Source organism: Balaenoptera ricei, chromosome 15 (assembly GCF_028023285.1).
Source record: "Balaenoptera ricei isolate mBalRic1 chromosome 15, mBalRic1.hap2, whole genome shotgun sequence".
Lineage (NCBI taxonomy): Eukaryota > Metazoa > Chordata > Mammalia > Artiodactyla > Balaenopteridae > Balaenoptera > Balaenoptera ricei.
Window position 1 is genome coordinate 49,511,918 of NC_082653.1, and position 27,334 is coordinate 49,539,251.

Genomic DNA, 27,334 nt, shown 5'->3' on the forward strand with positions numbered 1-27,334 from the left:
GATGGTCTCTTCCCAGAGCAGCAGTCCTCTCTGGGTGACCCAAGACACTCTCTGTTGCTGAGGCTGCTCCTTGCGTTCTGGGACTGGTGTCAGACAGATGGGCGGTAATGGGTTCAGAGCTGGGCCGTGTGACAAGTCTGGAAGGAAGGCAGGGAGCACCACAGCTGGGCAGGGGCCGGTTATGAGCTTGAGAGGCAGCTGGGAGCTGAGCGGTCCAGGAGGGGCCTCCCCCAGCCCTGTTCCCCATGCCCCTCCCTTGCTTGCGTGGGCAGAGCAAAGTGACTCCTTGTTGCAGGTTTAGTTTGTTGCCATTCAAAAGGCATTTAACTTCTGTTTTTAATCTTCTGACTACTAAAGAGGAATTCAGACAATACAAACTAAACTAGGAAATAAAAATCCTATTTTACCACATCCCATAAAAGTCAGTTAATATGTTTCTGATTTTCCCCGTATGTAGATAGTGTATTTTACAGAGAACGGTTCAGGATGCCAGAGTAGGGCTTGGTTTCTGGGGGTTCCTAACCGTTGAGTACCTTCTCTCTCCCTTTGGAATGGTCTCCATGGTCCAGAGGCCTGAACACGTTTTGTTTCTTTGTCTTTCCACTGCCAGTCCCACCAGAAAGAGGGCAGGACCCCCTGGAGGTCAAGTGTGGAGGAGGTGAGGGTTTCTTGGCCTTCCCACCCTCGGGCCTCTCTTCAGCAATCTTTTTCCCCATCCCGCAAAGTCTTCACTTGTTAAACCAAAGACTTACCTAGCCATTTTAGGAAGATTTTAATTTTAATTGTGTCTTACTTTCATGTTTTACAAAACCTCTTTTTAAAGCTCGTTAAATTGTGAGACCTGTGATCTTCAAAACACTCAGGAAAAAGGAGAGCCCATAATCCCAGCCCACAGCCATTTTATTTCTGGTGGCTGCCTTCCAGCTCTTGCATTATTAATTCATCTGGTGCACCCTCAGCTGAAGGAGGATTTTTTAGCATCAGTCAAAGGGGAGAGGCTTGGGGGGTCGGGATAGGATTTCCGCTGAAGCTTGCTGCGCAGATTATGTAGTGGAAGGCTGGCCAGATGCTTACATTTCAGGAACTGTTTACTGGCCTCATTTTTTAACTGCCACGCCGCACACTCTTGTCATTTTGGTGGTTTGGAGATGGAATGGAGATTGTGTGTGTACTTTGCCATGTCCCCTCACACTGAAGAATCACAGGAGGGGACTCTGCCTGCTCTGGATGATCAACCTAAGACAGGGCAAGATTCCGGGACAGCAAATTAAAACGCTGCTGCTGGGTTTAGGCTAGTACCAGTTTCCCCAGATTCAGGCCTGGTACACGTGCTAATTCCTGGCCTAGTGGTGGGAGTCCCAACGCCACAGTGGCCTGTTCTGCCTGGGGAAGGGAAGTTCCTGCAAAGCAGCTGAGCAGGTCACTCGAGGGTGAGTCAGCCTTTGGCTCCAGCAGAGGCTCTTGGGGCCTCCCTGTCCTCGGGGTTGTTGATCGTATCACGAGCCCATTTGGTCTTGTTGGGAGGCAGACGGCATGGATTTGGGGGCAGAAAAAGTGGCCAGAGGAGGAGGGGGAGGAAAAGGGATTCTCAGGAGATGAGGGGAGAAGCAGCCAGTGAGCGCCCACAAACAGGTGATGGATAAAGCCCATGTCGAGAGGGAAACTCTGGAAACGCCTGCTCAGAAGCCTGTGGGGCGTGCACAAGTGGTTTTCTAGAGTCTGGTTTTTGTCTTTGGGCCCGTTGACACCGCCTGCAAAGCGCTTGTCCCATTGAGGGGGGGGGCGGGGACAGGCCAGCGCGGGGTGCTGTCGCGAGGGTCCTTGTTGGGTAAGCGGAGAGGAGGTGGGCAGGGGCCGGGATTGTCAGGGAGCCTCCGCATCACCAGCGCTGGCAGCCACGTGCTGGACGAGCTCACGGTCCCCCACTTCGCTCCTCACGTTTCCGTTTAAAACCCGAGTCTGATCATGACCCTCATCCACAAAACACCCTTCCAGGATGCCCCCATCTGATGCAACATAAAGGCGCAAGTCCTTCCAACGACTGCAAGACCCCGCCTGATTTGTAGACCCCACCCTGAGGTGGTATTTTCCAAAGGTGTCCACGTCCCCTGTGTGCTTCTGTAATGTGATTGCCCGGCACAGGCATTTAATTCCCCTCCCCTTGAACCTGGGCTGGCTTTAGTGACACATCTGTAATCCATAGAATGGGACAGAGTAACACTGCGGGTGGAGTGGGGGTGGAACTTCCCGGTAGGGACCAGAGGAAGCCTTGCTCTCTCTCTTCCCTCCAGTCTCTGTCTCTGTCTCTCTCTCCAGCTGCTGTGCTGAGAGAAGCCAAGCCACATGCAGGAGAGGTCACGGATCCCAGCTAAGCCCAGCCTTCCAGCCATCCCAGCCCAGGAAGCAGACAATAGAACTTTCCGTGTGATGGGAAGGTTCTGTCTGCGGTCCAGCGAGGTGCCCATCGGCCACATGGTAGCTCTGGTGTAGACAAAACACAGAACACCCTGTCCAATTGTTTCTGAATTCAACACTACTTATTTAGTGTAAGTATGTCTCATGCAATATTTGGGATATATTTATACCAAAACAATTATGTGTTGTTTTTCAGCTATCCAAATTTACTGGGCATTTTTATTTGCAAAATCTGGCACCTGGAATGCAGCTAGTACAACTGAGGAAGTGACTTTTTTTTTTTTTTTCTTTCCCACGGCTTGTGGGATCTTGGTTCCCCAACCAGGGATCGAACCTGGGCCACGACAGTGAAAGCACCGAGTCCTAACCACTGGACTGTCAGGGAATTCCCAGGAAGTGACTTTTCAATTTTTAAAAATTTGAATAAATTTAAACAGCCACATGTTCCTGGTGGCTACTGTATTGGCCAGTGTCCTCTAGAGAAAGCCAGGTCCAGTCATTCACCCCAGGACAGTTGCGGCTCCCCAGCTGAGGCCCCAGACGATGTGTAACAGAGACAAGCTGTCCCCCTAGGCCCTGAGTCCTTGACCCACAGAATCCCTGAGCGCAGTAAGATGGTGCTTGTTTCATGCGCTAAGTTTGTGGTCATTTGTAGCTGGAACTCCCTCAGGCCCCCAGGAACCCAGCTCACTTCCACCCCGGGCCCTGAGCTGGAATGTTCTCCCACACGCCCTTGGCTCCTTCCCTCACCTGCTTCCAATCTTTGCTCAGATCTTGCCTTTCATTGAGGCCTCCCTGACCATCCTACTTAATTCCTGATCTACTTTACCTACTTTATTGAAACAATTTTCACAAACCTCTTCATCATTACTCTTGATACGAGCAGCTTATTTTCTGTCTCTTCGCTGGACTGTGAGCTCAGGGAGGCCGGGCAGGGCTCCACACCTTTTCTGTTCCCTGATGTGCCCGGACGCCGGGAACAGCGCCTGTCATGCAGTGGGTCCTCGGCAGGCGTCTGTGGAAGGAGTGACCACTGCTTAGTGGAGAGGCGGGGCCGTCTTTCCAAACGGCCTCGAGTATTCAGCCCGGCTGTTTGCTGATCCTAGATTCCCTGTAGGTGTAAGGTTTCGTTCTGTTACCAGCATTCATTCAACATGAATGAATGCAACAAACACTGTATGCCATGTACCGTCCCAGGCCCTGGGGCTGCAAAGGTGGCTGTGACAGATGAGGGCCCTGTCCTCAAGTAACCTCTGTTCTAGGAGGGTGGGGATCTGGGAGGGCGACCCCAAATCGGCCATTTAACTTGGTGTTGGTGACACGAACCGAGGAGTTGTAGCCGCTTTCACAGGCCTGGTCTAGTCTCAACCTGCTGTTGGTGTGGGAGATTTTTAAATGCTGATGCCTGGGCCCACCCCCAAGGTTCTGATTTCAGTAGTGGGGGGTACAGCCCCAGTGGTGGCAGTTGACAGCACTCACTGTGGTTCTGATGGAGAGGCAGGATCAGAACCACTTGTTTAGGTGGATCCCTGGTCATTCCCTGTGCGCCAGGTTCTCATAAGCCCCATTTCACAGATGAGGAAAATGAGGCTCGGCCGGGCACGCAGGTCAAAGGGTCCTTCCGGGAGCCCCTTGGCTCCTCCGCTACAGTGAGGGGACAGGGTCTGCCCAGAAGGCGGAAGCCAGGACTGGGGTGCCCTGGGCTTCAGAGGGGCCCTCAACCCCCCCAGGAGGTAGGTAACCCCTCCACAGGGCCTGGGCTCGCACTGCAGCTAATCAGCCTAACAAGAGGCTCTCTAGCTGCCCACTCCCACTCTGTGATTTGCTCACTGCCCTTCCCTCTAATTTTGTTGTCTCCCCAGCAGTGTCCCAAGGCCTGGGGGCTCCGTTTGCAGTAGGAGGCCCCTCCCTGCCTTAGTGAAGGGGCTGCTTTCCTGCTGGCTGACCCCTCTGGGGGAGGGCGGAGGGGGACAGTGGCTGTTTGCAGAGCCCTGCAAGGGGTGGGAAGATCTGTTGCCAACAAACAGTTTAAAGTAGGAGGCAACGGCCCCTCCATCCACCCAGTGCTGTTCTAAGTGCTTTTTCAGACACTTGTTAGAAACTTCACAGGGTTGGTAAAGAGCAGGGGCAGGACAGCTGGCGCCCAGCGTCTGGCTCTGGGTGGCACCCTCTCCCGTGTCACTGCGTTGTGTTGGGGTTTAACTTCTCTTGCTCATTTGCCTCCGGGGCTTGTTTCTCTGCCTGGACTGTGTCTCCTGTGGGTAAGGACTCTGACGCTTCCGGGTCATCCAGGCCGAGTTATCTACCTCCCTCCCATCAGCGGTGAGCGGGGTTCCGCTCCCGAAGCTCAGGCCTCTGCACATGTGCGCAGGGACGGGGGACAGGGTAGGGCTTGCTCTGAGCACAGTAGAGGGTCCAGCTGGGGAGGTATGGACCCCTGCGCATACCTGAGATGCTGGAATATCAGTGTCGTCTCGGATGAGTGTCATAGGTCCAACTAGCTGGAGGGGCTGTGAGGACCGAGGGAGGTGGTCCACGCAAAGCCTTGAGCGGCGCAGTCAGTGCTTCACAAAAGTGAGGTCGTCCTGTTACCATCCCACCATCTCCTGGCTGAGGGCTGTGCACACAGCAGACTCCCAATCACTGCTGTTTGTTCCACTGGTTTGGAGCCACTTTCCTGGGGGCTAATTCTAGGAGTTCCAGCTCCGCCAGAGTTCATATCTCAGGCGCCCGCAGGGCAGCCAGAGGCAACAGGCTTTTCTCTGGCCAGGCGGGCAGCTCCCGAAGCGGCCTAGACCTGCTCCCCAGACTGGAGCTGCCCTCCGAGAACACTGTGTCCACACAGGGGCCTTTGCGGGCAAAGGCCCTTAGCCCGGTGGGCTCGGAAAACCCAGCGTTCGGCCTGGAGATGGAGAGTCAACCACGTGAGCCCTCCTCCTGGCCCTGCTCTCCTCTGACACAGCCACTGGGGAGCTACTCTTTGGTCTCTGTCCCGCACGGCACTGCAGGTACCCTGGGTTCAACCCTGGCCACCAAGGCCACCTGCTGCTGTTCCTGCACATACAGTTGGCCCTCTGCCCCCCGGGCCTGGCTGCTCCCCTGGGAGGGACCCCACCTGGAGAGGGGCAGGAGCTGGGGGGTCCTTGGCCCTCGGTGGGATGAGTTAGAGGTGGGTCCACAGTCCCAGACCCTGCTCACCTCCACACCCCCTTCCAGGGCTTCCCAGGCCACATCCCAAATACAGCGCTGTGCCCAAGTCCTCCTCCCCATACGCTTGGGAAGAGTCCGAACCACAGCAAACAGGACGGAGCACCCACCCGGGAACTCCAGAGACTTGCCCTCGGTGCTTTTCCTCCCAAATTACTAGGACACCCCCGAGGTGCCCATGGGGGCGGGAGGGAGGTTGAGGTGCAGGTGACAGCAGCCCCGAGGCTGCAGGGGACCCCCTCCTTGCCCCTCTTCCTTAGTCTCTCAAGCTCTCGGTGTAGAGGGGCCCCAGGCCAAAGTCGAAGACCCCTGTGATTTGCTTCACATTAAACAATGCTGAGGTCAGCGTCATGAGGCACTGGGGTTGTTGGAATTTCTTCTGCGGGGAGGGCAGATCAGGCCCCAGTGCAGCCTGGAGCAGGAGAAAAGGCTCCAGCACGGTCTCCTGACCAGGGTTCCAGTGGGTCCCTGGGCTAGGAAGCAGGAGGTACCTCTGTCCAGTGGTCTGAGGGAGCTCTGGGCAAGATGTGCCTTGAAATACCCCCATCCCCTTGGGCAAGTCACTCAGGCCCCAGTTTCCCCTCTGAAAAATAGGGGTGGGAGTGTCCCCAGTGGTGGAAGGAGGGAAAGGGGACCAATGGATGGTGTGGAGTCCCTTTTACACTCTAAAGGGACCGTTCAAATGCAAAGACCAGGGCAGTGAGAATCCAGAGCAAGGCGGGCCAGTGGGGGGGCAGCTGGCATGAAGCTACCAAGGGTGGTCCAGAGCCAGCTGGGCAGGAATCACTGTCCTTGCCCTTGTGGAGCTTTAATCTACTGTGAGTGTTGGGGTGAGAGAGACAGTAAGCAAACAAGCAGGCACATAAAGAAGCAAGGTGATGGCGCTCTGGTGAGGTACACATCTGGGAGGGTGAGCGGGGGTGGACCTACTGAGGTGGCCTCACTGAGCAGAGACCTGAGGACAATGAGAGAGAAAGGCATGTGGGTATCTGGGGAAGAGGGTCCAGGCCGAGGAAAGAGCAAGGGCAAAGGTTGCAAGGTAGGGGCATTTTTGGTGAGTATATCTGTTAGCTAGTGCTGCATAACAGCCACCCCAGCACCTAGTAGCTTAAAATAGCAGCTGTTTATTTTTACTGGCTGGACCCAGCAGTGCAGTTTTTCTGGTAGCTGGGCTTACTCAACTGCCTGATGTCAGCGGCCAGGCTGGCTGGGGTAGGGGGGCTTCAGATAGCCTCCACTGGGGTGAGTGTTCTCGGCTCCCGGCCCCCAGCAGGCCTTACCCAGCTTGTGCTCGTGGCCGCTGGACAAGCTTCCAGGAGAGCAAGTCTGGGCTTGGAACAGACACGGTCACTTCGGACATGTTTTGTCAACATATAACATTCAAGGGGAGGGCAAATCCATCCAATTTTTGATAGCAGGTGCTGCAAAGATTGCGGCCACGTTTGCAATTTATTATAATCCCGCACATTGTAGGTGAGAAGCCAGGGCTCAGAGAGAAAAAGGCACAAGTGACTCTCCCAAGGCCACATGACCACGGAGATTCCAACCCAGCCTGTGTAATGTGGTTGGTGCCTTTTCTCATGAAAACTGCCTCTTGTCCCCCAAGTTCCTTAAACTGATTTTTTAATGTCCCCCAAATCACATGTTAAGTCACTGAGTGGCAGGACGGAGAGGTGAGACGCCCAGCCCACACAACCTTCCAGCCTTTCCTTCTGCACAAGTGTGGGTCCCCCACCCCACCCCAAACACACTCTCTCCCTTCCTCTCTCGCAAGTACTTTTTCAGGGGGTGGCTTTATTTAAGACTTTATTTTTTAGAGCAGTTTTAGGCTCAGAGGAAAAGTGAGGGAAGGTAATGAGGTGGCTGGTGTCTTCTCCATCCCATGTGGGAATAAAGAAGAAAAGAGTGGCCACAAGCAGGTCCAATCTCTAGGAGGGTTGGAGAATCTGGAGGTATTTACCTTTTTTATTATAAGTAATCAAAACAGGCTTATGGAATAATGACAGCGCCAGTGACACCTTGGAGGCCAGATTTAGGTGGAACGTAAACCCCAGAGTGAGGATTCAGACGGCAAGTAATAGGGAGCCATTGAGGGTTTGAGTAGGGAAGTGGCCACGTGCGAGGAAGGGCAGGTGTCCATGGCTGGGCAGGGGAGGGGTCTGCAATTCTAGGCAAAGGAAATGAGAGTGCTGGGCCGGGGATACACCCATGTGAGGGGAGTGGAGTCTGGGGTGGCTGGGGGGGTGGACACGGGAGCTGCCAGCAAGCCCGTTAGGGGCTGTCTGGTGAGCGAAAGGGATGGTCAGGAGACGCAGCCCTCACGGAGGGTGAGACCCGGGTCAGTAGGGGGTGGGCGGGGTGGCAGGTGCTGGCTTTTGCCTCAGCCGCTGCTCCCTCCTCCGGGAGGAACTCCCCCCATCCCAGGAGCCTCTCCCCCACTCCCAGCCCCGCCCTCCTGCTGGGGCTGCCCCCATGCCTGGTGAGGCCGGAGCACTGAGGTCCGGCTGTGGTGAGCTTCTCCCCTGACCCGGGCAGGCCTATGGGGGATGGCCCTGGGACTTGGAGGACCAGCTCCTTGTCTGTTAGAGCTGCCGGGTGGGGGCAGGCAGCGTGGCGCTGCAGAGCGATCCCTGAGGCTGTGGCTCCAGCACCCGTGTCCGTGCTGCTGTGGGGCCTCCGGGGGTCGTGGTCAGTCACACTCGCTGTGGCCAGTGCCAGGAGAGAGGGCCAGGGGCTGGGGGCCGAGGACAGGCAGGGACTCCTTCCTGGGCTGGAGACAGGGGTTGAGACCCCCGTGGCCCAGAGGAGTCGTCTGGACAATCTGGGTCGGGGGAGGGAAAGGCGTTCCCAGTCAAAGCGTTGGAAGCAGCTGGCTGTTCCCGGGGGGCTGAGAGAGGTGAAGCCAGGGCTCCCTTCCCTCTCTCGCTGCCCCTCACCCCCCTTGCAGCCAAAGGAAGCCGTGCCCGCCCTCCCACTCTGGACCTTGACTTACTCTTCTGCAAAATGGGTCTAACCGGCCTCATGCCTGAACCGGCATCAGAATCACTAGGGAAGGCGCTAAAAATGCACAGTCCCAGGCATCAGCCCTGAGTGTATGGAGGGGCCTGGGGGGCCCAGGAATGTGCATTTTTACCCAGCGCCCCAGGGGCCTCTGATGAGAGCCCTGTACCCACACATTGAGAAGCTCCCCTGACCCTGAGAATGCTGGTAGGCCTTTTGGACCCGGGACCCATGAAACACCTGCTGAAGCAGGACTGTGTTTACCCAGGACCTTCCAGGCCTGGCGCTCATCCTAGACCAGGGACAGCCCCTTGGGCTACGCCTTTGCCCCTGGTGTGGCTCCCATCCTGGCCACTGACCCCAAGTCCCCCAGGAGCATCAGCTGAAAGACATCGAGGACGTGTGTGAGGGCCCCTCTCCAACGCCCTGGGGAGAGGAGCTCAGTGGCCTGGGAATCCTGAGAGCTCTCTCCAGGGGACCCTTTCTAAGCCAGGCTCCCTCTGCAGCCTCAGCCTCCTGGCCTTGTGCTGCTCTTCACCTTGGTCAATATTTATTCCTCAAACAGGCTGGTATTTGCTTAAAGGGCGGCAGCAGACATGGCAGCCCTCGCCTCCTTGCCCTCTGCTTCCCTGTCCTTCCCTGGGGGCTCCCCCTTCTCTGCCAGCAGGCTCCCCGGGCCCAGCATGGCTTTCCCAAGTCACTCGACTCCACCTCGAACCTGTCCTCTGGCTCCACACATGTCGGGTCTGGTCCACGGGCCTAGAACTGAGGTCCCGAGAATATTCTAAATGTCCAAACTGCTCCTGGCTGCAACTCGGGCTCCTGATCCCAGTTCGAACAAGCCACATAGAGGTTGTGGTGAAAGGACGTGTTGTCTGAAACAGTTTTGCACATTATTTTCCAGGAAATCAGCTCCTGGCCTTGGCGGATGCCGTGCACAGGCCTGGGAGACCCCAGCGGGGAGCCCAGAGCTGCGAATGCTGTTGGTAAATGTGTGACCGGCCCTCGGACAGGCCACCAAACATTTTTTCTGCCAAGTTTATTCAGATGAGATCCTGTAATTTTTGCCTCCTCTGAACCTGGGGGGCGCGTTGCAGAGAGAAAAGGCCTTGGCTCTTACCTCCCCACTCACACGTGGCAGAATATTTTGAGGTCTGTTGCCCCAGTTTTGAGCATTGCTCAGATCAGCACAGGTGTGGCGATTGTTCCTTTTCTAAGAAGGACATTGCTGGCAAACTGGACATTTGCTGCTGTTTTTTAAACTTCTCATTTTGAACTACATTTCAAAAAGTAGGAGTAAAAAGTAGTAAGTGTAGTATTAAAGTTGCAAGAACAGTACAGAAAGTTTCCTGTCCTCCTCTCCCAACTTCCCCAGACTTACAAACCCGCAGCCCAGCGATCAAAGCCAGGAGGTTAGCTCTCGTCCTAACACCCTTAATCCAACCCAAGTCCCTGCGTGAACCTCACCAGCTTTTCCACGAATGTCCTTCTTGGCTCCAGGAGAATGCATCCAGGGTCCCGCCCGTGCATTTAGTTGTTCTGCGTCTCTGCTGCTTTGCTATCAGCAATGGTCCCTAAGTTGTTCCTTGTCTGCCCGGACCCGGATACCCACGAGGAGTGTTGACCAGTCACCATGCCGACACCCCTGAGCCCAGGCTTTGTGGGGTCCTCATGTCTGGGTGGAGGGCGTACATCCGGCAAGGGCACCATTGCCGTGGAGCTCCGGACCTGGCGCCACGGGGTCACGACGCTGATTTGTGCAGCGATGCCTGGCTCTCTGGTCAGGTGGTCCTGAGGGGCTTTTCTTCTGTAAGGTTATATTCACCTCCCATCCCCACCCCCAGCCCCATCGACAGACATCTCAGGAGAGATTCCTTGAGGCCATGCAGATGCCTTTTCTCCTTAAACCTTTCAAGATTCTAGCCTCCATCAGATCTTGTCTGCAGCATCACTTCTTTGGCTTCCCCTCCCTCACTCCCTCCCTCCTTCCTTCCACATGTATTGATTGGATTTCCACTGCAAGAAAGAGCTGTCCCAGGACCTACTGTATAGCATAGGGAACTCTACTCAATACTCTGTAATGGCCTATGTGGGAAAAGAATCTAAAAAAGAGTGGATATATGTATATATATAACTGATTCACTTTGCTGTACACCTGAAACTAACACAACATTGTAAATCAACTATACCCCAATAAAAATTTAAAAAAAATTTTTTTTTAATTTTTAAAAATTAAAAAAAAAGAAAGAAAGAGCTGGCCCTTCTGCTCCGACTTATTTAATCAAATACTTATTTATATCTGTGTGGACTTAGGGATATTTTATTCCGTGGGTGATAATCTGATACTATCATTTTTTATTTTATTGTTCACATTTCTCAGCCCTGGCTGCTGGGAGCTCCTTCAGGGCCCCTGTATCCTTTGGACCAGCCCCATGTTTTCTGGTTCCCCTCGGTTTTCTAGGATTTGCTGCCGGCCTCACTCAGCTAATCGTTAGATATTCTCCTTGGGTTCTGTGGGCTATTGAGGCCACAGGTCACATCTTCTGTTTGAATCAATTATGGGCCAGATTATACCTAAAACATATTTCTTTGTTGTTTGGTGTGTTGGCAGAGCTGAATCTTTGCAGAAATCCCCACCATTTGGAGGTTGGAAGTTGTGATTGTTGTGTCGGGAGCCATCAAACCAGGTAGGACCTAGTTTGGCTCCAAATTATTGTCTTTTATGGTTTCTGTTCTTTCTACCTTACAGTCCCCCTGGGGAGCCCCTAGGGTTCAAAAGCTGGAGAACACCCAAGTCATGTTGACCAGGAGCTCCCTTTGCGTGGCAGACAGAAAGTGCCAAGATATCATGATGATAACGTTGACCTTTGTCTACGAGCTTCGACTGATCTTACCAACAACTGAGAATGTTGTTGGAAGGAAGGTCCTTCATTTGGGTCCCTCAGAAGCTGACCTTGTTTTAATGATTCAAGGGCAAGGGCTTTCTGTGGGAGGTGATCTCAGGGGGGCGTGGGGAAGTGAGACAGGGAGAGAAGGGCAGCCATTGCTGTATTATTATTGTATTATTATTGTATAATCAAGCACATCATCACCATGAGCAACTGGACTTCAGTCCTGCTGGAGAGCCTGGGAGACAGTGTGGAACTCATACCTGAGTTCTCCGGCCCCTCAGGAGCAGGGGTGCTTATATACTGATTCCCGTTAGTTTGGGTTGATGGCTGCTCCTGGGCGTGTTCATTCTCTAGTTCTTCTAAGGATGCAGGCAGAGCGGGCTATGGTGGCTGGAGAAAGTCCTCAGGCAAAGTTGTGCCCGGGAATGGTGAGGGTCTACAGGTTACGGGCAGGGCACCCACAGCATCCACTCCAGGCATAGCCCCATTTTACAGGTGAAGAAACTGAGGTACAGAGAAGCTAAGTGACTTACCTGGGGTCTAGAAACAGTACTGAGAGCTGGCGCTTGAAGATATGAATTTGGGTGAGGACAGTTCTAAGTCTCCACCGAACACTCTGGAGCCTTCTCCCTTTGCCCCTGCTTCTCACGGCAGGTTCCTCCTCTGTAGCCCCCTTGCTAGCCTGGAAACTGCCTCCCGGGCTGGGCAGGGTGCGTGTTTGTGATGGTTCCGCCTAGTGTCTTGGTAGTTGCAGGTTCGATGTTTGAGTTGGTTGGGGAAAAGCCCCTGCATTATTTCAGGAGGCTTGAGTTATGTCAACCCCTCCAATAAACAGTGTTAAAAGATTAGGTGAATAGACAGAAGAAACGCCTGGTTTCTTATTGACTTAGACTGTTGGGCTGTCGGATGGTCTGCTGTCTCTCTGGCCCCAGGCGGCCCCTCTGACGGCTCCAGAAGAGGGAACCGAGTCACGCTTTGTGTGTCCCAGCTCCGCACTGTTCCCCTGGCCCTCCTGACCTCCTGCATCTAGTTCTTGTTTCATGTTCTCACTACTCTTCCCGGCCCCTCCTGTATTCCCAGCCTGTTCTCCTGGTGAACTCTTGGGCCTGGGCTTTCGTTCTGAGTCTGGAGGGAGGGGACCTGGGCTTTGCCAATAAATATCTGTGGATGTGGGGCCCGGGTGCAGCCCCCGCCTCCATTACCCACAGGAGGAAATTTAAAGAGGAAATTACCCTCGCCTGGTCCCCCTCCTAGGACTGCCTAGGGCTTCAAAACAGATGAGGTGACAAAAGGGTTGTCACAACCCAGGGCCTGGCTGACTTCCTGGCCTCCAAGAAACAGAAAGAGACAATAACCATATAAAAAGAAGCTCTGGGACCTCTCTGGTGGTCCAGTGGTTAAGAATCTGCCTTCCAATACAGGGGACCTGGGTTCGATCCCTGGTCAGGGAACTAAGATCCCACATGCCCTGGGGCAATTAAGCCCACGCACCACAACTACTGACCCCGTGGGCCACAACTAGAGAGAAGCCCATGCACTGCAACCAGAAGCCCGCCCGCTGCAGTGGAGGATCCCAACGAAGAACCTGTGGCCGCAACTAAGACCCGACACAGCCAAAAATAAAATAATTAAATAAATATTAAAAAAAACCAAACAAACTAAAAAGAAGCTCCACCTCACCAGTTTTCAGGAACGTATGAATTAAAAATACTAGTGAAGGGGCTTCCCTGGTGGCACAGTGGTTAAGAATCCGCCTGCCAATGCAGGGGACATGGGTTCGATCCCTGGTCTGGGAAGATCCCACATGCCGCAGAGCAACTAAGCCCGTGCGCCACAACTACTGAAGCCCGTGTGCTGCAACTACTGAAACCCGCACGCCTACAGCCCAGGCTCTGCAACAACAGAAGCCACCGCGATGAGAAGCCCGTGCACCACAATGAACAGTAGCCCCTGCTCGCTGCAACTAGAGAAAGCCCGCGCGCAGCAATGAAGACCCAGTGCAGAAAAAATTAAAAAAATAATAAAAAATAAATTCTTAAAAAAAAAATACTAGTGAATTAAAGAGGCAAGTTGAGACTATCTATTACAGTAAAAAAATGTCCACATCCTCTAACCCAGAGAATCACGTCTTTGAATCTGTGGGACAGAGACCCTTGAGCAGGAGGGTAAGGTCTTGGGTGTGCGTGAGGTTGTTCACAAAAGCAGGGCTTCTCAGCGGTCCTGGGCAAGCTCTAGCCTTTATTTCCAGTCTGTCACAAACTCATACATTTTTACTTTTACAGTAAAAATGAATCACTAGAGAAATAAAGTTTTAAAAATGAAAGGTTTACAAAATACAAGCCCATGATTTTTATTGTGAGATTTGACATAACATCACTGCCAAATTGCTATAAAAGTTTCTCAGTATTTACCACTCCCTCCCACCCCCTGCCTCACAACTCGGGGCCACCTCCGGATGCTGGACCACAGACTCCGAGTCATGATGCTCAGCTGTGCTGCTTGCAAAACAAACTGGAAAGAGCCTAAATACTTATCAATAGAAGAATGACTATATAAACATGTTATGTCCATAGCATAAAATCCATGTAATAGTAAGAAATAAAGATGGGAGATTTATAAGACCTGACGTGCAAAGGTGGCTGAGACATGTTATTGAGTAGAAAAAGGATATATAGTTTTCTCAAGTGTTAAATGTAAAAAAAAAAAAAAATCTGCAATAAAACAATGCTCTATGTTTTCTATGGGCTTGTGAATATGTATGAAAATGTATAGAAAAGGGACTGGAAACGCATCCCTCTGGTACAGGCGCACCTCGTTTTGTTGCATTTCACTTGACTGCACTTTGCAGATATTGCATGTTTTACAAATTCAAGGTTTGTGCCAACCCCACGTTGAGCAAGTCTATCGGTGCCGCTTTTCCAACCGCATTTGCTCACCTCGTGTTTCTGCGTCACATTTTGGTAATTCTTGCAATATTTCAAACTTTTTCATTATTATCATATTTGTGATGGTGATCTGTGATCAGTGACCTTTGATGTTACTATTGCAAAAAGATTATGACTCCTTGAAGTCTCAGATGAGAGTTATTTTTTAGCAAGAAAGTACTTTTTAATTAAGGTGTGTACATTGTTTTTCGGACATAATGCCATCACACACTTAATAGACTCCAGTATAGTGTAAACATAACTTTATGAGCACTGGGAAACCAAAAAGTTCATGTGACTTGCTTTATTGCCGTAGTCTGGAACCGAACCTGCAAGGTCTGCCTGTATTGGGAATGCTGGGTAAAGGGGGAATCTTTTGTAAGGGCTTAATTTTTATGAAAAGAATGCATCCAAATATTACTTGTATAATTAAAAAACATGACATCTAGGCAATGTTGATCTAAGGCAGGCAAGTTACACTGGAAAGTGAATTTTCCAGACTCCGCCCCACCTCCCAACCGAGGGATAAACCACCCACTCTGCCATGCAGGTGAAATGTGGATTAGACAACAGTAAGAGTCAGGCGCGAACTCCCGTGAAGAAGAAGGCACAGTTGCAGACCGAGAGGCTGGGAGGGGACTGGCTTCTTGGTTGTACATGAGCCTTTTGTGAGGTGGCAGAGGAGAGAATTTAGATTTTAGGTTCAAACACAGAGTAAAATTCTAGCACCTGACGTCTGAGTTGAGGGTAGACCGAGCACAGGTATTAGTCTCGACTCCTTCCTGAATCCAAGTGACAGTAAAGGGAGAGAAACCCTATAGAGACAAGAAGCTGGAGGGGCTGTTACTTGACTGAGCAGCCAGGACACAGGGACCCATAGTGGCCGGCAGTGGGGAAGCGGAAAGTACTGACACCAAAGAACCCCAGAGACACTTCTGTTTTCTCCTTCTCTGGGTTCTTCCACCCTAGAGTCCTGACATTCGTGATGATTTACATTTATATGAATCTTTCAGTAGGAAAATCACTTCCTTTCATTCTGGTCATTTTGTTGTATAATTTCCTTGATAATCTCCTGCCCCACTGTTTTTCTCTGTTCTTTTTTCTGGAACTCATCTTAGCTGGATGTCAGACCACCTGGATGAATGCTGTATTTTTCTTACGTTTTCTTTCCTAGTTTCCAGGTTATCATGTTTTGTTGCCGTTCTATTTTTGGAAAATGTCATTGACTTTATCTCCTAATAATTCAGTTGGAATTTTTTCCATTAAACTTTATTTTGAGATAATTGTGGATGCATATGTAGTTGTAAGAAGTAATACAGAGCGATCCTGTGTACATGGGGAGGGCTCTCATGTTGAGCTGTTATACCCACACCCACTCGCCTCCTGCAGCCATTTCCTCCTTTTTTATATATATATATATATTTATTTATTTATTTTTGGCTGCGTTGGGTCTTTGTTGCTGTGCGCGGACTTTCTGTAGTTGCGGTGAGCGGGGGGCTACTCTTTGTTGCGGTGCGCGGGTTTCTCATTGTGGTGGCTTCTGTTGTTGCAGAGCACGGGCTCTAGGTGCGCGGGCTCAGTAGTTGTGCATGTGGGCTTAGCTGCTCCGTGGCATGTGGGATCTTCCCAGACCAGGGATCGAACCCGTGTCCCCTGCATTGACAGGCAGATTCTTAACCACTGCGCCACCAGGGAAGCCCAGCCATTCCCTCCTTAATCCATTTCTATAATTTTGCCATTTCAACAGTGGAATCATAAATGGAATCACACAATGTGTAATCTTTTGCAATTGGCTTTTGAAAAAATTTTTGTTTTTTTAAAATATTTTATTTTTATTAGAGTATAGTTGATTTACAATTTGTTTTATAGGTGTATAGCAAAGTGATTCAGTTATACATATATTCATTCTTTTTTAGATTTCTTTTAGCAATTGGCCTTTTTTTTCACTCAGCATAATTTTCTGGAGATTCATCCTGGTTACGGCTCATATCAATAGTTTGTTCCTGCTTATTGCTGAGCAGTAGTCCATGGTATGGATGTACTACTGTTGTTTTAACTATTTGCCCCTTAAAGGAATTTGGGTTGTTTCCAGTTTTTGGCTATTACAAATAAGGCTGCTATAAACATTCATGTACTAGTTTATGTCTGAACATAAATTTTCATTTCTCTGAGATAATTTACCCACAGTACAATTTCTGGCTCATATGGGAGTTGCATGTTTAGATTTTTCAAGACCCAGTTGGGCTGTTCCATTTCACATTCCCTCCAACAATGTAGGAGGGATTCATTTACTCCACATCCTTGCCAGTGTTTGGTGTTGTCACTATTATTATTTTAGACTTCTGATAAATGTGTATTGATATCTCATAGCGGTTTCAAACCGCGTTTCCCTGATGGCTGATAATGTTGAGCATCTTTTCAACTGCTTACGTGCTATCTGTATGTCCTCTTCAGAAATCTCTCTTCATGTCTTTTTCCAATTTTCTAATTGGATTGTTTGTTTTTCTTATTATTGAGTTTTGAGAGTTCTTTATATACACAAAATAATAGTTCTTTGTTGGATACATGGTTTGCAAATATTTTTTCCCCACTCTGTACCTTGTCTTTCTACCTTTTAACAGGATCTTTCATAGAGCAAAAGTTTTAAATTTTGATGTTCAATTTACTGATTTTTCCTTTTATGAATAGCGCTTTTGGTATCAAGTATAAGCCCTAGGTCCTAGAGATTTTCTCCTATGCATATTTCTAAAAGTTTTATAGTTTCACATTTTACATTTAAGTCAGCAATCCATTTGGAGTTAATTTTTGTATTAAGTGTGGGGTTTAGGTTGATGTTAATTTTTTTTTGCCTGTGGATGTCTAATTGCTCCTGTAGGAAAGGCTCTCTTTCCTTCATTGAACTGCTTTGGCACCTTTGTAAAAAACCAGTTGGGCAAGTCTGTGTGCATCTATCTTTGAATATTCTACTCTGTTCCATTGGTCTATATGTCTATTCCTCTGCCAATACCATACATCCTTGATTATTGCAGGCTTACAGTGAGTCTTGAAATCTGATAGGCTGATTCCTCTCTCTTTAGTTATCTTTCTCAAGACTGTTTTAGCCATGCTAGTTTCTTTGCCTTTCAGTATAAATTTTAAAATAATCTTGTCTGTATCTTAAAAAAAAAAAACAAAACCCTTTTCTGGGAATTTGATAGGGTTTGCTTCAAACCTGTATATCAGTTTGTCAAGAATTGACATCTTAGCTATGTTGGGTATTCTAATCCACAATCATACTATGTCTCTCCATTTATTTAGATCTGCTTTCATTTCTTTCACCCGCATGTTGTCACTTTAGCATACAGATCTTGAACAAGTTTTGTTAGATGTGTACTCTTGAGTATTTCCTTTTCTTTTTGTGCAATTGTAAGTGGTATTGTATTTTTAATTTTGGTGTCCACTGTTCATTACTAGACCATGGAAATACAATGGATTTTTATATGTTTAACTTGTGTCCTGAGATCTTGTTGAGCTCACTTATTAGTTCTAGAATTGTTTTTTCAAATTCCTTGGGATTTTCTACATAGACAATCATGTTCTCTGCAAACAGGAACAATTCTTTTCTTCCAGTCATATGCATTTTACCCCTTCCTACTTTTCTTGTTTCTTTCGTTTTCATATTTGCCTTATTGCACTGACTAGAACTTACAGCACGATGCTGAATACAAGTTGTGAGAGCCTTTACTTGCCCTTTTTCCTGCTCTTATGGGGGAAACATTCAGTCTTTTGCCATTAAGTATAACATTAGTGGTAGATTTTTTGGGTAGATTCATTTTTCAAGTTAAGTTCCTCTCTGTTTCTATTTTTCTGAGAGCTTTTTTTTTAAAATCATAAATGGATGTTGAATTTTGTCAAATGCTTTTTTCCGCATTGATTGATATGATTATGTGATTTTTCTTCTTAAGACCGTCAGTATGGTGGATTGCATTGATAGATTTTTAAAATATTGAACCAACCTTGCATTCAAATATTTTATTGTTTGAAATAAATCTTACTTGGTCAATATGTATGATTCATTTTATATATGACTGACTTTTCTTGCTAATATTTTGTTAAGGGTTTTTGCATCTATGTTCATTAGGGATATTGATCTCTAGTTTTCTGTACTATCTTTGTCTGGTTTTGGTGTCAGGATAATACTAGCTTCATAAAATGAGTTGGGAAGTACTCCCTACTTTTCTATTTTCTGGAAGACATTGTATAAATTTGGTGTTAAGCCTTCCTTAAATATTTTATAAAATTATCCAGTGAAAACATCTAGGCCTGGGAATTTCTTCTTTTTCTTCTTTTTTTTTTTTTTTTGGCCATGCCGCACAGCACGCAGGATCTTAGCTCCTCGACCAGGGATTGAACCCGTGTCCCCTGCAGTGGAAGTACAGAGTCCTAACCACTGGACTGCCAGGGAATTCCTGTCTGCTTAATTTTTTGAGGGACTGCCATACTGTTTTCCACAGCGGCTGTGCCCTTTTACATTCCCACCAGCCGCCTCATTTCAGTGAGGAGGTAGAAGCTGTCAGATCCATACAGACTCACCTCCCTGCCTCAGACTATGTTCATTCATTCACACCACCTTCTACTTCTCTTTGTTCGCTACAACCAAGGAGATGTACCTGCTGCCAGTCAGGTATGTCTATCCCTTCATCTGTTTCCACCCTCCCCATCTCCCGGCCCCGCACCCCACCTCCGGCCAATTTAAGGATGTTATGACCTCCTTCACTGAGCCAATTTCCCTCCCCGTCATCTACTGCATCATTTACATCTGCATTCAAGTAGATGGAGTATTTTCCATCTTTTAAAAACTCTCCCTTGAGAAGCTCACATCATCTATGTGGTATTCCTGCCAAAAATGTTTAACCTGAATCCAGTCATGAGGAAACAATCAGATAAATCCAGTATGGGGACAGGCAACGTGACAACTGGCCTAAACTCTTCAAGCATGTCAGTGCCCTGAAAGACAAGAAAAAGGGCAGGGACTGTTTCCGATTAAAGTATGGAAACCTGACAACCAAAGGGAATGAGTGAACGTCAATTGGATCCAGGACCAGGAAATAGAAAGCAGCTATAAAGGCCGTGTCTGGACTGCTGGGGAAACGTAAATATGGTCTGTTTGCTAGATGATGTTACCGATTCAATGTTAAATTTCTTTGGGTGGGATGTGGCATTGAGGTCATGTAGGAGAATGGCCCTGTTCCTAGGAAAGGCATGCTGTGGTATTCAGGAGTACCTGCAACTTTATTTCCAGTGATTCACCCCAAAATGAATATGTGTGTGTGTGTGGAAAGTAAATGAGGCAGAATGTTAACAAATGATGAATTTAGGTGAAGGGTGAAGAGCTGTGCGTTGTACTCTTCCTTCAACTTTCTGCAGGTTTGAAGTTTTTCACAATAATATGTTGAGCAGAAGAGAATCAACCCTTTATCCATATCTGCCTGTAGCTGCACCCAGTTTATCCAACCTTCTGGATAGAGTCACTGACACTCAAGCTTCCACTCCCCGCCCCCTCCGCCCATTCATCCCTTGGTCCATCCCAGTGGACTTCTGCCCATAATCGCACTGGAGTTGCCTCGTCCAGATCCTGACCGCCTCCGTGCTGCCCACCCTATGGGCCACATCCCACACGGGAGGCCACTTCCTTCTCCAAATCCTCTTGTCTCTCAGCCTCGGCGACACCTGCCTCTTCTGGTTTCCCTTCTGCCTCACTGGAGTCTTCTTGCGCTTCCTTACTTGCTCCCTTTGCTCTACCCAATCTCTAAAGTCTGGGTTCCTAGGAGCTCAGGCTCTTTCTTCTTTAAATCTCTCTTCAGGTGATTCATTGATTCCTATGGACTTAAAAACTGAATTTGTTCTAATGATGCCCAAATATACCTCCAGTCTGGATCTTTCCCACCACTTGAAAGCTCTTTTTTTTTTTTTTTTAACTCATTCTCTTGGTTTTTTAAAATTAATTAATATTTTATTGAAGTATAGTTGATTTACAATGTTGTGTTAATTTCTGCTGTACAGCAAAGTGCTTCAGTTATACATATACATTCTTTTTTTAAAATATTCTTTTCCATTATGCTTTATCATAGGATATTGACTATAGTTCTCTGTGCTATACAGCAGGACCTTTAACAACTCTTATTTGATATCGCTCCTTGGCTATTTCACAGACATCTCAAGTTTAACTTTTACTCATTTGTTCATCCGTTGAGCACATATTGAGCACCCAGTGTGTACTAGGCAACTGCTCGAAACACTGGGGAAGCACGGGAAGAAGGGCCAGTTATGGCTACACCATTGGAGTCATTCTCATTGGGAGACAGATGACAGGCAAATAAGAAAGGATTTGAGGGTGGTAAGGGCTCTGAAGAGAATAGATGGTAAAGGTGGATGTGTTAGAGGCTGCGTGGGTGGACTTATATTTTGGGTGATCAGAGGTGTATGTTGAGGGAGGTGCATTTAAATGGAGATCAGGATGAGAAGATTTGAGATGAGGAGTCTAGGTAGAGGACATGGTCAGTTTAGTTGCCTTCAGGTGGGAATGGGTTTGGCTTGTTCTGGAAGTGAGATGTGTCCCCACAACCAGAACCTTGATCCTTTTCCTCTCTGGTTTGTATTTTAAAATTTCAGGGCATTTAAGACCCTCTCGTCAACTCTATCTGAAAAACCTTGAACTGACCTTGAATTCCTATTTTGGGATCTTCTTTTATTTATTTATTTATTTATTTATTGGCTGCATCATGTCTTAGTTGTGGCATGCGGGGTCTTTCGTTGTGGCACGTGGACTCTTTGTTGTGCTGCAAGGGTTTCTCTCTGATTGTGGCACGTGGGCTTAGTTGCTCCACGGCATGTGGGAATCTTCCCCAACCACGGCTCGAACCGGTGTTCCCTGCATTGCAAGATGGATTCTTAACCACTGAACCACCAGGGAAGTCCCTTTGAGATCTTCTTCAGATCAAGAATGGCTCCCTCTCTAAGCCAGAAAGTACTTTGATCCTTTTATGGGCAACAAGTCAGAATGTCAGGACAAGATGCAGGTGTCTGTCAGAGTTTCACCCGTCCTTTTACCCATGTGCAAAGCCCAAATAATCACCTGACATCTGCTTAAAGGGGGAAGGTTTCCATTGTCTGCTGGGTCTTGGAGACCCACCTCCACCCCACCCACTGTCCTCTGCAGCTGCCCTTGTGTTCCTGGTGACCAGAGGGGAACAATGAGAGACGGTCCTGGGACTTACAGCTGAGATGTTGCTGAAGTGTCCTTCCCAGCAAAGTGGAAAGGGTGACCTGATTCTTAAAACCTTTCCGGGTAGAAGTTGCAGCCAATGATGATAAAATCTTTGCACTTCCCTCAGGCTGGATTCTATTAAGCCTTGCTACTGAGGCAAAAATCCATCTTTTCTTAATAGGAGGTTGAAACTAATCCTTAAATAGATTGGAAACATACTTAGACCTAAATTTTTTTTGAATGGGCAATGCACTGATATCTTTCTAAAATTTTAAAAATTTAAAAAGTGTGCCAAAATTGTTTTCCTTATACCCCTGTCCCCAACCTCCCAATTCCCACCTGCCTCCATCCCCGCCCTACAAATGCATAACGATTATTATCCACTCAGAACCCCAGAGTTGGTATAAAGATTATTTTATATTGAAGACGTTTGAGATTCAACAGATGCAGAAAGAAGTCTTCCTAGAGCTTCCTTTATCTGACTAAAAGCATAAACTTCTGAGAAATGAGGGCCACCATAAATTTCCTTTTTGGGGCAGCTTCTACTTCCAGGAGAGAAACCAAGAATGAACCTTCCAAAAATCCCCTCTTGGGAGGGTTTCACGGCCATGAAGAAAATGGAAAGACCTGCATGAACAAACACTATCACAAACTTTCTCATCACCGGTTTGTTTTCCTAAAAACCCATTTGTCTTTCCTAAAGAAACCTATTTGTTCTCCTATAGAAGTCTCTTTTCTCCCCCTCCATTTCCCCTACTAGGTTAGGTATATAAGTAGATAAGGCCCAAATTCTAAAGACTACTTGGTTACTCATCATTGGGCACTCTTGCATGTATGAATAAATAAACTCTGCCTTTTCTCTTGCTACTCTGTCTTTTGTCACCTTAATTTGCAGGCCCCAATCACAAACCTAAGAAGGTGGAGGAAACTTTTCCTCCCTGGCACTTGCAAAGACTTTTGCGGCGTATATATAAATATAGCTACAAGTTGTTTTGTGGACATTAGTTTTTATTGCTCTCTGGGAAAGATCTGAGTGGATTTGCTGGGTCTTAGGGTAGGTGTATGTTTAATGTTAAAAGAAACTCCAGAATTTCTTCAAGTGGTTGTACAATTTTCAATTTCTGCCAGCAGGGTATGAGAGTTCCAGATGCCCTCCATTCTGTCAACACTTGGTATTGGAAGTCTTTAATTTTAGCCATTCTAGTGGGTGTTATGTGGTGTTTTGCGTTTTCCGGATGACTAATGATGCTGAGCATCTTTTCATGTGGTTGTCGGCCATCTGTGTATCCTCTGTGAAGGGCCTACTCATGTCTTTTGGCCATTTTTTTTTCATTGAGTTGTTTGCCTTCCTACCAGTGAGGTGTACAGGTACTTTCTATATTCTAAATGCAAGTCTTTTTCCAGGTATATGTGTTGTGACTCTTTTCTCCCAGCCTGTGGTCTGTCTTTTCAGAAAAGGAAGCTTTAATCTTCTGAGCCTGACCATGCTCCCACCCTCCCCAAGTGCTGGCCTCCCTGCCCTTCCCAGTCCTCTGGACTCACTTCAATCCTTTTCTTTCCTGCTGTGCAGATCAGCTTGCTCAGCACCTCTCTCTAATCTTGCACAAAACCCTTTTGGGGCTCAATTGAAAAAAAAAAAAAGGGTCAGCCTTCCTTAGAAAGAAGACATGTCTCCCTGCCCGCCCCCCCACCCCAGCTCTCTCTTCCAGCCTATCCCTGTCTCATGCCCAGCCTCGCCCAGACCCTCTTCTTCTTCATTCCATTTACTCCTCGATTTCCCTGCCCTTGCTTCCCATCTATCTTGGACCAAAGATTAACCTTTGAGGGTAAAATCAGGCTTTTCCCCCAGTTGAGACTTTTATGCAAAGTGTTCTACCAGAAACCTCTCCAGGTCCAGGAGTGCCAGAAGAAACTCTCAGGGATGGGAAAGTAACTCCTGCCACACCAGGAACCCCACATTGCAGTTTTATGGGGTGAAAAGGAGCCCCAGGAACAAATTGTACTTCTTCTCCTGTAACATTCTCACCTGTGTGGGCCTCCCGCCCAGGTGTGCCCCTCCTGCCAGATTCGATGATGAAAGTCCATGGAAGCCCTTATTAACCCTCACCTGCATCAGAGTCACTCACTTGCGTAGCTTTTAATCTCCCCTCCCACCTCCCAGAGCTTGGCTCTAACCTTTAGACAGACAGTGGTGGTTCTCAAAGTGTGGTCCCCAGAACAGCAGCGTCTGTACCACCTGGGAACCTGTTAGAAATGCGAACTTCTAACTACAGCAGTGGTCCTCACACTGCAGCGTGTGTCAGAATCACTGGGAGGGCTTCTTAGAACAGTTACCACAGAGATTGGCAGGGCCAGCTCCAGAATCCAGGAGGTCAGAGTGGGCCTGAGAATTTGCACTTCTGACAAGTTCCTGCTTCAGGAACACGCTCTGAGTATCACTGTGCTAGAGAGTCTGATTCGGTTGCTCTGGGCTGGGGTGGGCCTGACATCCTACCTTTCAAAGCTCCCTGTGATTCCCATGTGCTTCGACATGCAGCCAAAGTTGAGAAGTCCACGGGCTAGGGTGCAACACGGCTGAAGCTGCACAATTCCAGCAGAAAAAGTGTTTTATTGAACCTCTCTGGTGGCACAGTGGTTAAGAATCCTCCTGCCAATGCAGGGGATACGGGTTCGAGCCCTGGTCAGGGAAGATCCCACATGCCACAGAGTAACTAAGCCCGTGTGCCACAACTACTGAGCCTGCGCTCTAGAGCCGGAGAGCCACAACTACTGAGCCCACACCACAACTACTGAAGCCCACGCACCTACAGCCCATGCTCTGCAACAAGAGAAGCCACCGCAATGAGAAGCCCACGCACCACAACAAAGAGTAGCCCCCGCTCGCTTCAACTAGAGAAAGCCCGCATGCAGCAACAAAGACCCAATGCAGCAAAAAAAATAAAAATAAATAAATAAAGAAATGAAGAAATGTGTATTAAAAAAAAAAGTGTTTTATTTATTTAAAAATTTTTTTACATTATAGTTGATTGACAGAAAAGGTGATTTAACATACAGGACCCTCCTAAAGCGTTTCTTCCTTTGTCTAATCTTTCCTTGCAGGCCAGCCCTGCATGTCCAGTTTGCTCAGGGCCCCGTAAGTTTCCACTAAAGTCCAGCAGGGCCGTCTCCGAGGCTCTGAGCAGGCCTGGCTCCGGGGGTGCAGGGCTGCGCTGGCAGCACTCAGCCCCAGGTGCTTGGGAGCTGTTGGGGGACAACTCCAGGGAGTGAGTCCATTGAGAGCTCTGGGAGGGGCTGCAGCCCGCTTGGCTGGAAAGGGTCACATCCTTTTTTGTGCTAGGTGAGCAGTAAGGATGGAAACTGTTGCCAAGGGCCTGGGGACTGTGACCGTGTTTGGGACTGTTCCGTTAAACTCCCAGGGGATGTGGTCATGGGATTTCATGGAAGCTTTTGATGTTCAGCCAAGCTTCTGTCAAGTGTGGTCACCAAGACCTTTGATTGCTTTTACGCTTTTATTGAGGCATAATCTACACACGGTAAAATGCACAAATCTTAGGTGGACAGTTTGATGAATTTTTACCTGTGTCTACACCCGTGTGACCACCACCCAGATCAGCACAGAGGACATTCCATCATCCAGTGAGTCCCCTCAAGCCCTCTTCCCAATCGCCACCTCCCACTGCCCCAGCAGGCGGCCACTATTTTGACCCCAGCGCCATGGATGAGGTGTTTTTTGTTGTTGTTTTTTTTATTAGGTTGTGCTGGGTCTTAGTTGCGGCTCGCGGGCTCCTTAGTTGTGGCATGTGAACTCTTAGTTGCGGAATGCGTATGGGATCTAGTTCCCTGACCAGGGATCGAACCCAGGTCCCCTGCATTGGGAGCACAGAGTCTTAACCACTGCGCCACCAGGGAATTCCCCCCAAGGAGTTTTGCCTGTCGAACTCCATATAAATTTAGTTATACGGGATGTGCTCATTTGTGTCTGGTTTCTTTTCCTTAACATTGTTTTTGAGATTCATCCATATTATCGCATACAAGAGCAATTCGGTCATTTCCCTTCGGTGCTGTACATGCTATTTCTCCATTCTTCCACTGATGGGCATTTGGGTTATGTTTAGGATCTGGCTATTCACGGTTCAGCTGTGATGTGCATTTCTGGACATGGCCTTTGTGGTGCATGAGCGCCCTCCTTTCCTTTGGATTTATCCCCAGGAGTTGGAGTTTGGTTGTATGTTAAGTGTATGTTTAACTTTAATTATTATTATTATTTTTTTAAAAAATTTATTTAGTTGCACCGGGTCTTAGTTGCGGCAGGCAGGCTCCTCAGTTACAGAATGTGAACTCTTAGTTGCGGTATGTGGGATTTAGTTCCCTGATCAGGGATCGAACCCGGGCCCCCTGCATTGGGAGCATGGAGTCTTATCCACTGCGCCACCAAGGAAGTCCCTATTTAACTTTAACAGAAATTGCCCGACAGTTCTCTGCAGTGCTTGGACCGATCCACACTCCCACTGACAGTGCATGCTTCTCCCCAACCTCACCCACCCTGGACATTTCCAGAGGTTTGGTTTTGGCCATGCTGGTGAGTGTGCAGTCGCAGCACTCGTAGTTTTAATTTGCATTTCCCTGTAACCATTGATGTTAAGCATCTTTTCATGTTTCCCAGCCATTCGGATATTCCCCTGTCCAAGTCGTTTGCGCATTGGGTATGGGTATCTGAGACCTTTTAATTAAGGTAAAAGTGTCGTGAAATAGTGCCTTACTTATGCCAGGAATTGAGAGGGGGCTCAAGTGGGCTTGTGAAGAGGAGTATGAGAGAGAAGGGCCCTTTTTAATGAGTCTGACCCCAGCCCCGGAAGCTTACCGATCTGTCTCCCCAGCACCTAGAACAGGACCACGCACAAGACTGGAACCCAGTGAAATTCATCAAATGGGGGACCATCCATAGCGGGCTGTTTTGGATCTTGCAATAAATGATATTCTCCATTCTCTACTCTTCCATCCCCGTGAAGCTAGGCCAGACCCTGTGTCCCCTCCAGTTCTGGACAGCGACCTATAGGCAGCCTTAGGCCACCAGATCATTAATACAGCCCTGACTCAGACCTGTTGATTGGCTTGCTTGGATCCCATGAAAAGCCTCCCCAGTAACTGGGGGTCCTCTGCAGTGCCCTAGGATTGCATCACTATCTATACTCCAATTTCTTCACGGTCAAGATTTGCATCCAATAGCCCAGGGCTCCCAGCACCTGGACCCCTAGATCCCCAGAAGAGACCTCAGAGACCACAGGCTGCCCTCCCCAGCCCAGGTCTTTGTGGAGCATTTGCTCGGCCCAGGGTGCTTTCCAGATTGGGGATGAGCTTTGGATGCGTTGTGTTCTTTTGTGTGCAGGGCTCAGATAAGCAGCCGCCAGCTCATTTCCTTTGCCACCTGGCTCCCATGCGGCCCAGTCTGTACTTGTGAACTGAATGGATAAATGAATGGTTTGGGATTTGATTCATCTCCCAATCAGGCAGGCGATCTTTCATTCCTGCCACCTTGGGCCAAAGGAAAAACCAGGAATGTCTTTTCATGTTTTACCAGAGACTCAAAAATTTTGACATCTTGTTCTTGATGATTTCATAAAGTTCTAACCACCCTTGATTATTGAACACTC

At 48.5% G+C, this 27,334-nt stretch overlaps 1 long non-coding RNA gene across 1 annotated transcript in view; it reads left to right on the plus strand.

Moving 5' to 3' along the window:
* Window positions 1–11,231: 11,231 nt before the first annotated feature.
* LOC132348795 (uncharacterized) overlaps window positions 11,232–27,334 on the plus strand; it is a 28,189-nt gene continuing 12,086 nt past the window's right edge. Inside the window, exon 1 of the long non-coding RNA XR_009497556.1 lies at window positions 11,232–11,309. This is a non-coding gene — a long non-coding RNA (uncharacterized LOC132348795). The remainder of the gene's footprint in view (window positions 11,310–27,334) is intronic.